The following is a 12872-nucleotide window of genomic DNA, read 5'->3' on the forward strand; positions in this document are numbered from 1 at the left end:
CATGTGGGACAACCTGATTCCCCTGTGTCTTCCCCAGCGCTTAGAACAGTGCTCAGCACATAGTAAGCGCTTAACAAATACCAACATTAATTAATTAATTAATTACCTGTCTTCGTGACCTCATTTGCTCCTACGGCTTCAACTATCATCTCTATGCAGATGACACTCAAATCTACATCTCCTCCCCTGTTCTCTCCCCCTCCCTCCAGGCTCGTATCTCCTCCTGCCTTCAGGACATCTCCACCTGGATGTCTGCCTGCCACCTAAATCTCAACATGTCTAAGACTGTGCTCCTTAGCTTCCCTCCCAACCCTTGTCCTCTCCCTGACGTCCCTGTCACTGAGGATGGCACGACCATCCTTCCTTTCTCACAGGCCCGAAGCCTTGGTGTCATCCTTGACTCTGCTCTGTTATTCACCCCACTCATCCAGTCCGTCACCAACACTTGCCAGTCTCACCTTCACAGTATCACCAAGATCCACCCTTTCCTCTCCATCTAAATGGCTATCGTGCTGGTACAAAGTCTCATAATATCCCGACTGGATGATTGTGTCAGCCTTCTCCCGGATCTCCCTTCCTCCTGTCTCTCCCCACTCCAGTGTATTCTTCACTCTGCTGCCCGCATCATTTTCCTACAGAAACGCTCTGGGCATGTCACTCCCCTCCTCAAAAACCTTCAGTGGTTGCCTGTCTACCTTCGCATGAAACACAAACTCCTCACTCTTGGCTTCAAAGCTCTCCGTCACCTTGCCCCCACCTACCTCACCTCCCTTCTCTCCTACTGCCCAGCCCATACACTCTGCTCTCCTGCCACTCATCTCCTTATGGTCCCTCGTTCGCACCTGTCCCGCCGTTGACCTCTGGCCCAAGTCCTACCGCTGTCCTGGAATGCTCTCCTTCCTCACATCCGTCAAACTAACTCTTTTCCCCTCTTTAAAGCCCTACTGAGGGTTCACCTCCTCCAGGAGGCCTTCCCAGACTGAGCCCCCTCCTTTTCCCTCTGCTCCTCCTCCCTTCCCCATTCCCCTTTCTCCCACCCTCTGCTCTTCCCCCTTCCCTCCCCACAGCACTGTACCTATTTGTATATATTATTTATTACTCTATTTATTTTGTTAATGATGTGTATATATTTATGATATTATCTATTTTGACGATATTTACACCAGACTTCTTGTTTTGTTTTGCTGTCTGTCTCCCCGTTTAGGCTCTGAGCCCATTATTGGGCAGGGATTGTCTCTATCTATTGCCAAATTGTACATTCCAAGTGCTTAGTACAGTGCCCTGCACATAGTAAGCACTCAATAAATACAATTGAATGACTGAATGATTTAAGCAAGGGAGTGTGTGAAGTCCATTGGCCTTTTCTCAATCTACTCATCAACCTTTATATGGCTTTTCCGAAGGGTGTCCACATCTGTCTGGTACTTGATGGCCCAAAGAGCAACTTTGGAGACGTAGCCATGTGGACTTCCTCTTTGTATGTGGATTCAGCAAACCATTATTTAGTGTAACTGGTTACAGCTTATGCCCACAGACATTTTTGTTTAGTCTTCCTTGCATTTTTTCACCTTTTATTCACCCCTCTGTCCTACAGCTAAGGTAATTGGTCATCTGAAGTTGAGGCCGTTCACTAATCTTTCCTTCTTTTCATTCATTCATTCAATAGTATTTATTGAGCGCTTACTATGTGCAGAGCACTGTACTAAGCGCTTGGGATGAACAAGTCGGCAACAGATAGAGACAGTCCCTGCCGTTTGATGGGCTTACAGTCTAATCGGGGGAGACGGACAGACAAGAACAATGGCAATAAACAGCGTCAAGGGGAAGAACATCTCGTAAAAACAATGGCAACTAAATAGAATTAAGGCGATGTACAATTCATTAACAAAATAAATAGGGTAACGAAAATATATACAGTTGAGCGGACGGGTACAGTGCTGTGGGGATGGGAAGGGAGAGGTGGAGGAGCAGAGGGAAAAGGGGAAAATGAGGCTTTAGCTGCGGAGAGGTAAAGGGGGGATGGCAGAGGGAGTAGAGGGGGAAGAGGAGCTCAGTCTGGGAACGCCTCTTGGAGGAGGTGATTTTTAAGTAGGGTTTTGAAGAGGGAAAGAGAATCAGTTTGGCGGAGGTGAGGAGGGAGGGCGTTCCAGGACCGCGGGAGGACGTGACCCAGGGGTCGACGGCGGGATAGGCGAGACCGAGGGACGGTGAGGAGGTGGGCGGCAGAGGAGCGGAGCGTGCGGGGTGGGCGGTAGAAAGAGAGAAGGGAGGAGAGGTAGGAAGGGGCAAGGTGATGGAGAGCCTTGAAGCCTAGAGTGAGGAGTTTTTGTTTGGAGCGGAGGTCGATAGGCAACCACTGGAGTTGTTTAAGAAGGGGAGTGACATGCCCAGATCGTTTCTGCGGGAAGATGAGCCGGGCAGCGGAGTGAAGAATAGACCAGAGCGGGGCGAGAGAGGAGGAAGGGAGGTCAGAGAGAAGGCTGACACAGTAGTCTAGCCGGGATATAACGAGAGCCCGTAATAGTAAGGTAGCCGTTTGGGTGGAGAGGAAAGGGCGGATCTTGGCGATATTGTAAAGGTGAAACCGGCAGGTCTTGGTAACGGATAGGATGTGTGGGGTGAACGAGAGAGACGAGTCAAGGATGACACCGAGATTGCGGGCCCGAGAGACGGGAAGGATGGTCGTGCCATCCACGGTGATAGAGAAGTCTGGGAGAGGACCGGGTTTGGGAGGGAAGTTGAGGAGCTCAGTCTTGCTCATGTTGAGTTTTAGGTGGCGGGCCGACATCCAGGTGGAGACGTCCTGGAGGCAGGAGGAGATGCGAGCTTGAAGGGAGGGGGAGAGGACAGGGGCAGAGCTGTAGATCTGCGTGTCATCTGCATAGAGAGGGTAGTCAAAGCCGTGAGAGCGAATGAGTTCACCGAGGGAGTGAGTGTAAATGGAGAACAGAAGAGGGCCAAGAACTGACCCTTGAGGAACTCCAACTGTTAAAGGATGGGAGGGGGAGGAGGTGCCTGCGAAGGAGACCGAGAATGACCGGCCAGAGAGATAAGAGGAGAACCAGGAGAGGACGGAGTCCGTGAAGCCAAGGTGAGATAGGGTATGGAGGAGGAGGGGATGGTCGACAGTGTCAGAGGCAGCAGAGAGGTCAAGGAGGATCAGAATGGAGTAAGAGCCATTGGATTTGGCAAGAAGGAGGTCATGGGTGACCTTAGAGAGAGCAGTCTCGGTAGAGTGGAGGGGACGGAAGCCAGATTGGAGGGGGTCTAGGAGAGAATGGGAGTTAAGGAATTCTAGGCATCGATTGTAGACGACTCGTTCTAGGATTTTGGAAAGGAAGGGTAGTAGGGAGATAGGACGATAACTGGAGGGGGAAGTGGGGTCAAGAGCGGGTTTTTTTAGGATGGGGGAGACGTGGGCATATTTGAAGGCAGAGGGGAAGGAGCCCTTGGAGATTGAGTGGTTAAAAATAGAAGTTAAGGAAGGTAGGAGGGCAGGGGCGATGGTTTTAAGAAGGTGAGAGGGAATGGGGTCCGAGGCGCAGGTGGAGGGGGTGGCACTTGAGAGGAGGGAGGAGATCTCTGAGGATACTGCAGGGAAGGATGAGAAAGTAGGGGAGGGGGTTGGTGGGGGTGAGGGGAGAGGCGGAGGGGTGACTTTGGGGAGCTCAGACCTGATCGTGTTGATTTTCGTGCCTCTCCTTTTCCGTCCAGTTTCCAGGGTTTCTGTGTGTAGGTTTGCAGTCCTTTACCCTCTTCAGTAAATCAGGGATGGAAGAATTATTGTGCCCCTTGGGGGTTTCTTCCATACTGCATCCCATGGCCTGATGAGCTGTGCCAGACTGTCGATGGGAGCTACCAGGACACTTGGCTCTCTTAGCAGCATGGCTCAGTGGAAAGAGCCCCGGCTTGGGAGTCAGAGGTCATGGGTTCGAATCCTGGATCTGCCACTTGTCAGCTCTGTGACTGTGGGCAAGTCACTTAACTTCTTTGTGCCTCAGTAACCTCATCTGTAAAATGGGGATTAATTGTGAGCCTCACGTGGGAAAACCTGATCACCCTGTATCTCCCTCAGCGCTTAGAACAGTGCTCTGCACATAGTAAGCACTTAACAAATACCAACATGTATAACCCTCGAGCATATGGGATATGCGTTCTTGCCTAAACCCACATTAAGGAGAATTTATGCTGTGGTACTCTTGGTGTCCAATATGGCATGCATACTTAGAAATGTCTTCTGTCCAAGAGGCATCCTGGATCCATCAGTTTTCATGTGGTTGGACAAATGTTTCCTAATTCCCTAACAAAGTTCTAGTCAATATGCATAGATAAAATTTGTGTTATGGCAGAAATGGGTGCATTAACTCCCCACTCACTCCTACAGAAACCTCCAGTGATTGCCTGTCCATCACCACATCAGACAGAAACTCCTTATCATTGGCTTTAAAGCACTTGATCATCTTGCCCTCTCCTACCTTACCTTGCTGATTTCCTTCTACAACCCAGTCTGCACACCAATTTACAGCATCTCGAACTCTTGCCCACTGTCATCCTCTTGCCCACACTGTCCCTCTGACCTGAAACTCCCTCCCCCGCAATGTGACTCTGCCCTATTAAAATTATGTCTTCTCCAAGTCACCTTCCCTTCTTAAGCCCTCTTTTCCCCTACTCCCTCTCCCTTCTGCATTGCCTGTGCACTTGGATCTGTATCCTTTAAGCAGTGGATATTCATCCTACCCTCCGCCCCACAGCACTGTTTTTAATGGTATTTGTTAAGTGCCTAATATGTGCCCGGTACTGTACTAAGTGCTAGAGTAGATATTAGATATTCAGGTTGGACACCCTCCATGTCCCACATGGGGCTCACAGTATTAATCTCCATTTTGCAGATGAGGTAACGGAGGCACAGAAAAGTTAAGCGAGTAGCCCAGGGTCACACTACCGACAAGTGGCGGAACCAGGGTTGGAACCCAGGTCCTTCTGACACCAAATGTACACACTGTACCTAGCCATAATTTATGTATATTGTCTCTCTCCCCCTCTGTACTCTAAGCTCCTTGTGAACAGGGAGCATGTCTACCAACTCTGTATCGATTGTACTCTCCCAAGCATTTAGTAGAGTGCTCTGCATAGAGTAAGTGCTCAGTGAATAAATACCACCGATTCGTGTGACATGTGGCACAGTCCCCCAGGTCAGTGGTCCAATAGCTCCTCATCCCCAGTGGAACGGCCACTTTAGAGATTGAGCTGGCATTTGAAATGGAGGTGGTTTTGCAATCTCATAAAATATCTAAATTGCCTTTTCGAAAAATCTCATTTCTTTAGCAAGAGAAAAAAATTTACTGAGTCAAATAATGGGGTTGTTTATAGCCCAGTTAAATTCCTTGAAAAACAGGATTTATAATGGCACTTGATAATGGGAAGGTTAGGTAGTATAATAGCGGGAACACAAAAGTAACTGTCTCCCACTTGTGCCTAGCTGTATTGTAGACTCTCAGAATACTTGCCACTATATATGGGCACTATTTATTGCTGCCTTCTAAGGAGTTTAATGGAATTAGAAATACTGTCGTGCTACCCATTTTAAAGTTTCTAGTTGGTAATCCAACTTATAAATGAGGTTCTGATTCTCATTTGTCATTTTTCCAAAGTAGCACTATGTACCACCATGGACAACAAAGGAGGATTTTTATTATTTCATTAAGCTAGGCTTTCGTTCAAAGCTGTTGGAAATAATGCCTTTCCTTTTTGTTAAAATTCAGCAGTTCTGCAAGAAACTGGGGCTTGTTGGACACATTTTACTTAGCTATCAAGATGGAACTGGCAGAAAATGCCGAGTGATTGTTGGAGTTGGTTCAGTAATAGTTCTGAGTCAATCCTTCACTCATTTAATGGTTGCTCTTATCCAGAGCCTGAACAAAATTCTCCATCTGCCATTTTCCCGATTCCTCATTATTTGACACCAGGATATCTCTGGATCGGAAGGTTGTAATAGGCAGGGAGCATGTCTGCTAATTCTGTTGTTGCTCCCGAACTCTTAGTACAGTGTTCTGCACATAGTAAGCACTTAATAAATACCATCGATTGATTGACTGATCTCAATACTACCCTCTTAGGCCCCCTGTGACCTTCATTGAATGAATGTGAATTAATGTTTGCCTTCAAGGTTAAGCTGTAATGCTTAGGTTTCCCATTAAGGGTCCTCTGCTATGGAATTCTGTGTTCCTGGGTCTCTGTTGTAATTCTTATGTCAGAGCATTCAGAGGAAGTTGCAAGACCTGTCCCTAACTCTTTTCTTAATCTTCAATTAAGCTCCCCAAACAATTTTCCCTATTCTGCACCATATGTTGCAGCTAATGGTAAAACAGAATAAGTGATGGAAAAATTATTTTTCCCTAGTTCATTTTACTCTAATCCTGTACCTCCATGCTGCGGAAAATGTAACAAAACCTTAAAAATGCATATAAAAATCACTTTGGATTTTTTTTTAAAGAACCTCTAAAATCATGATTTCTTTGAATAAACCCGCAAATCAGTTTTCCCATCCTTTTCAATCTATTTTTACTTTTTCCGGTCCTAGTGCAATTAGAAAGGGGAAACTAATGTTAATGGGACCAATTTAACAAATAACTAACATTAGAATTATGGGATTTGATTTAGTTTGCCCACTTTACTAAATGACTTTCCTCAAAATTTACTCTGTAAATAGCTTGTTTCTCAATGCTCTGAAAATTCCAGTAGATAAGTAGAGTTGGTTTACGTAGGCAAACTCAGGTAGGCTGGCATTATATGTTCGGCTTGGGTGGAGTACAGCTTGCTGGTGGGTATTTAATGTTACTGCCCGTCAAGGAGATTGTTATTAGGGCTGTTCTCTCAGGAGGTTTCTGAGCTCTAAGTTATAGTCCTCAGTAAAGATGTGAGACTACTTTTGTTAATTGTGTTTAAGGAATTTCCATTTCAGGGCTTGTAAACTAGAACTGAAAACCTAGGGCATTTTCTCAGCTCGAGTATAGGCCTGTAGGTGAGTCAGATTCCCACTTTGGGTCTGACCTCAATTCTTTGTTGGGATGCAGCGTGGCCCAGTGAAATTATAATAATAATAATAATGTTGGTATTTTTTAAGCGCTTACTATGTACAGAGCACTGTTCTAAGCACTGGGGTAGATACAGGGTAATCAGATTGTCCCATGTGAGGTTCACAGTCCTAATCCCGATTTTACAGATGAGGTAACTGAGGCACAGAGAAGTTAAGTGATTTGCCCACAGTGACACAGCTGACAAGTGGCAGAACTGGGATTCGAACCCATGACCTCTGACTCCCAAGCCCGGGTTCTTTCCACTGAGCCACGATGCTTCTACAGTGTAGAAAGCACAGGCCTGGGAGTCATAGGACCTGGGTTCTAATGTGGCTCTGCCACCTGTCAGGTGTGTGACACTGGGCAAGTCACTTCACTTCTCGGTGCTTCAGTTACCTTTCTGTAAAATGAACTTTCAATACCTGTTCTCCTCTCTACTTAGATTGTGAGCCCTCTGGGAGACAGGGTCTGTGTCCAACCAGATTATCCTGGGTCTTCCCCAGGATTTAGAGCAGTACACATATTACTCGCTTAACAAATACCACAGTTATTATTATTATTATTAGTATATAGGTGCAGGGCTTGTTGAGGGCTGTGTATATCCTCTGATCCAAGAAGACCTGAAATAAGAACCAGGTGTGGGTAATGCTGGCACATACCAAGACATTTGTCTGTAGGCCAAACCGTTTACGACAGGACTCTCCTTTGAAGATTAAGCTCTCTGCTTTACCATCGCTGCTATTTAATAGTTTAGAAGTGGACTGTATGCAGGTTCCATTTTCTTGAGTGGTCTTCTAACCATCTTTCTTTTACCCTCTCTGCTCTTCCCCCTCACCCAGACATTTTATAACAAAATAAACCCACCGTAAACTCTTAGGTTTAGGGAATGAACTTGGTACTAAGATTTTCCAAGAGTTCTGGAGTTCAAAAATGGTGGCCCTTCTCTTCCAGCACCTGGAAGATAAAAGATATTGAAGCTAATCCCCCAAAACTTACTCCTCTGCAAGAATTTCTGATGGCTTTTAAGAGAAAGAGAACTAATCTAAAAATTTTAAAAAAGAGAACTAGAACGCCATGTGGTAGTAGAGGTGAGTTAATGTTTCGGAGGGTTCAGGATCCAAGGCTTCAGAAATGCATTTTTGTATTTTTGGTTAGTATTTTCAGATGAATTAATGCAATTAAAAGTATCCAAGTCCAAATGTTCTGAAGGTTTCATAATAAAATTGGTATGATTGGTATTGGAGAATTGGTAGATTTAGGTGACTGTTACCCCTAGTCCTCTCTCCTCCCTCCACCACCTGATTATCAGTAAATGGACTGACACAAATAGCATCTTTTTAAAAAAGCCTGCAAGAGTGCATTCCTTTAAAAAAAAAAAAAGTGTTCATAAGAGACAGCTTTGCCCAGAACTATGGAACACTACTGAACACATTTTGAATTTTACTTTTAAATTAAATATGGACTTTCCTAGATAATAACAGGTTTAAGGCACTGGAATAGCTTGGAAATGTTGGGTGGCTTTTTTTTTTTTTTTTAGGAGCCCATACATAATAATTTAATTCTGTCTCGGCAAACAAGTTCACTTGCTTACTTGGTAAGGCAAGGGAAAAGCAATCTGTTGAAATATTAGTCCTGTTCTGTATATGGTTTTGGAAGACAATGAAAAGGTCCCACGTCTAACACTCTGAGTATCAAACAAACAAAGTGGTAATTTACCAAATAAATGGGTGAGGGCACAGGGTATCAGGTGCTATTGAACTATTATTATTGAATAATAATTATTATGCTACTTGTTAAGCACTTACTATTTGCCAAGCACTGTTCTAAACACTGGCATAGATACAAATTGATCAGGTTGGACAGAGTCCCTGTCACAGTCTTAATCCCCATTTTATAGATGAGATCACGGAGGCCAAGAGAAGTTAAGCGACTTGCCTAAGGTCGCAAAGCAGACATGTGGCGGAGCCGGCATTAGAACCCATGACCTTCTGCCTTCCAGGCCCGTGCTTTATCCACTTTGCTATGGTGCTTCTCTGTGAGAGGCATATGCTTCTCTGTTCAACTGTTTAGGTATTCTTTTTTGTAATCATATATGGCATCCACTTCCTTTTCCAGCCATATAATAATAATAATAATAATAATAATAATAATAATAATAATGTTAGTATTTGATAAGAGCTCCCTATCCATAATGCTTTCCCTGGACATAGAGGTTTGGACAAGAGAATGAATTGGTTTTAGTGCAAGCCATCACCACTAATGCAAAAGCAACTGAGGCTTATATTCTGCTTGTGGCATGATGTATCTTCTTAACCTTGGCTGCTTGAGCAATTTTCTCATGAATGGCAGTGGACCGATAAAACTGCATTGCTATTTTTTCCATGGCCAAAATGTCCAAGAGATTCATATACAACCTCTCATGGATGCCATCTCACCATGCAGCGTGGTTCAGTGGTCATGGGTTCAAATCCCCGCCCCACCGCTTGTCAGCTATGTGACCTTGGGCAAGTCACTTAACTTCTCTGTGCCTCAGTTAGCTCATCTGTAAAATGGGGATGAAGACTGTGAGCCCCACGTGGGACAACCTCATCACCTTGTATCTCCCCCAGTGCTTGGCACATAGTAAGCCCTTAACAGATAGCAACATTATTATTATTATCATTATTATTATTATTATTACCATCATCAGCGACACCTTCGGTCCACTGGACAGCACTATCTCTAGTACCTAGAATAAGCAAGGGTTACAGTTTGTGACGGGCAGCTAACTTGCCATGTTCAAAGGAAGAGGGATGATTAGAATATATGATAAAAATAGGTGTAAGAAAAGTTCAAGAAATGGTGTTATTTAGCCCACAGAAGGGAAAAGCTGAGTGCCTTAATTCATATAATGATGGGTTATAATAAGGATGAAAAAAGAGAAAATTGGCTTCAATTAGCCATACGGGAGGACTGCAGTGAAACTCTTTATAATCTACTCTATTGTGCCATATAACGTGTGGACTCCCTTTGACTCAGAACAGTCTGAATTTTTTTCAGGAAGTTATTGGTTCAAGGACTTGGTGCAAACCTGACAGAGGCTTACAGGGCCAACCAGGGCTACTGTGAGAACACCTAAGGGTGCCTGGTAGTGTAATCCACAGCCATTGATCCTGTTGGGGTAAGGAGAAAGTCAGTGAATTATCAAGGGGACTCCCATAATGGGATTTGTGAGGCTTTCTGTGGGGCCGTTTGTTGCCTAACAATTCATTCATTCATTCATTAGTATTTATTGAGCACTTACAGTATGCAGAGCACTGGACTAAGCGCTTGGAATGTACAGTTCAGCAACAGATAGCAACAATCCCTGTCCATTGACAGGCTCACAGTCTAAACAGGGGAGACAGACAGCAGAGCAAAACAGAACAAGACAACATCATCAAGATAAATAGAATCAAGGAGATATACACCTCATTAACAAAATAAATCGGGTAATATATGCAAATAAGCACAGTGCTGAGGGTAGGGGAAGGGGGAAGAGCAGAAGGTGGGAGGGGAGAGAGGAGGAGAGGAGGAACAGAAGAAAAGGGGGGGGCTTAGTCTGGGAAGGCCTCCTGGAGGAGGGGAGCTCTCAGTAGGGCTTTGAAGAGGGGAAGAGAGTTAGTTTGGCAGAGGTGAGGAAGAAGGGCATTCCAGGACCTCGGGAGGACATGGGCGAGGGGTCGATGGCGGGATAGGTGAGAACGGGGGATGGTGAGGAGGTGGGCGGCAGAGGAGCGGAGCGTACGGAGTGAGCAGTAGAATGAGAGAGGGAGGAGAGGTAGGATGGGGCAAGGTGATGGAGAACTTTGAAGCCTAGAGTGAGGAGCTTTTGTTTGGTGCAGAGGTTGATAGGCAACCACTGGAGGTTTTTGAGGAGGGGAGTGACATGCCCAGAGAGTTTCTGTAGGAAGATTGACTAATTCCCATCTCCCTGTCTAGCTCAGGCAGGACTGTCTCCCGAAAAGGTAGGGGCTGGTTGGCTCTCCAGAGAAAAATGGGTTAAGAAGGAAGGGGAAATGGGAACTGTTTTCTTCCTACTTTACTGATGTCTGAGCAAGACATATCAGTGGAATTTTGAGGATGTACCTACTTCTCTCAGTGATAGGTATGGGTTCTCTCAGTATAGGTATAGCTTAGCTTGTTGAGTTCAGTGAGAGCTTTTCACAGAGCAGGACTTCCATGGTTTTACCAAATTCTAACTTTTAGAATTTTCACCAGTGAGTGAAATCAAGCCACTGTGAAGATACTTACCCATAATTTATTCTTCTGAAGGTACATAGCCATGTAAGGTCTTTACCTTCGGTGCCTGGGATGGGAAACAGTTTTATGTTTGTCTCCACTAATGTGTTCTCTTGTGAGAAGCAGCGTGGCTCAGTGGAAAGACCATGGGCTTGGGAGTCAGAGGTCACGGGTTCGATTCCCGGCCCTGCCACTTGTCAGCTGTGTGACTATGGGTAAGTCACTTTACTTCTCTGTGCCTCAGTTACCTCATCTGTAAAAAGGGGATTAAGACTGTGAGCCTCACGTGGGACAACCTGATTACCCTGTATCTCCCCCTGCGCTTAGAACAGTCCTCTGCATATAATAAGCGCTTAACAAATACCATTATTATTGTAATTGTAAGCACCTGTAAACAAGCCCTTAGTACAGTGCTCTGCACATAAGTGCTCAATAAATACTATTGAATGAATAATTCTTACTGGTGACTGGGGAAATGGAAGGTGGACTCTCCATCTTAGAGTTTGGTGGGAGGCAGAGTCCATCGGGATTTTGGGTCACAATCAATTCTCTTTAGAAGCTGCTAGCTTTCCAATTTATGAGCAGAAAAGCAATAGCGTATTTTGCTCAATTTAGTACATTTATTCTACCTACTTTATTTGTGTCAGGAAGAAAAATATAACAAATGCAGGATGATTCTATTTTTCCCCAACATCGAAGTTTATGAGTTGTTAACCGTGAAGTCCTTTGTCTCTCAGAATAAGTTACTGGCAATCTAAATTGCAATCTTAATGACCATTTTTAAAATGGTCCCCTGATGGTCAGACATTCATTTGCCTCCACAATACCACCTTTATTTACAGGGGAAAAGTTTAGGTTCTGTATAGCTCTTGTTGGTTGGGAGCATGTCTACCAACTCTGTTATATTGTACTCTCCCGGGCACCTAGTATAGGGATCTGCACACAGTAAGCGCTCAATAAATATCATAGATTGATTGAGAATGCAGTGGTCCTAGGTTTTCCTTTATTTTATTATCAAACATAAATAGATGTTTTATGAATTATGGTTTTTTGAACTAGCAAGTATTGTAGATCTTTTGCTAATTTTGAAATTTTAAAGAGGAATTTTCTAACCTGTTTACTGAAACACTTTCAGTGATGCGTTTTTCTGTAGTCTCATCTAGTGCCTGTATTTCATTTTTTATAAACTGTTTCAAAAAAGGTTTTTAAAGCAGTTATAAAAAATAATTTGATTCCATGTGATAATTATTCTTATCAACTATGTTATTATCATGGATTAAAGAATAATGAAATAATTATTTTTAAGGTTTTTGTTTTATTCTGCAATGCTTAAATTACATAATCAGGAGGTCTTTTTTATCTCTACATAAAGCTCTAATTTAGTTAATTAGACCAAGTAATATTAGCTAGAAATATCTCAAATTGTGGAAGGGAGTTAATCTTGAGAAACACTGAAAATCTCCCAAACTTGTGGATTTAGAAAACCAAGAGGTTATTGCTCTCCCAAATCCCTTCTTTTGTGCCCAGTTTGGCACG

General features: G+C 44.2%; 1 protein-coding gene across 2 annotated transcripts in view; it reads left to right on the forward strand.

Annotated features, from left to right (window-relative positions):
* The window catches only part of SMAP1 (small ArfGAP 1), a 207727-nt gene that overhangs the window by 94945 nt on the left and 99910 nt on the right, over positions 1-12872 (forward strand). The gene's annotated exons all lie outside the window — the stretch shown is intronic.

The sequence above is a fragment of the Ornithorhynchus anatinus genome, chromosome 1, assembly GCF_004115215.2.
Source record: "Ornithorhynchus anatinus isolate Pmale09 chromosome 1, mOrnAna1.pri.v4, whole genome shotgun sequence".
Classification (NCBI taxonomy): domain Eukaryota; kingdom Metazoa; phylum Chordata; class Mammalia; order Monotremata; family Ornithorhynchidae; genus Ornithorhynchus; species Ornithorhynchus anatinus.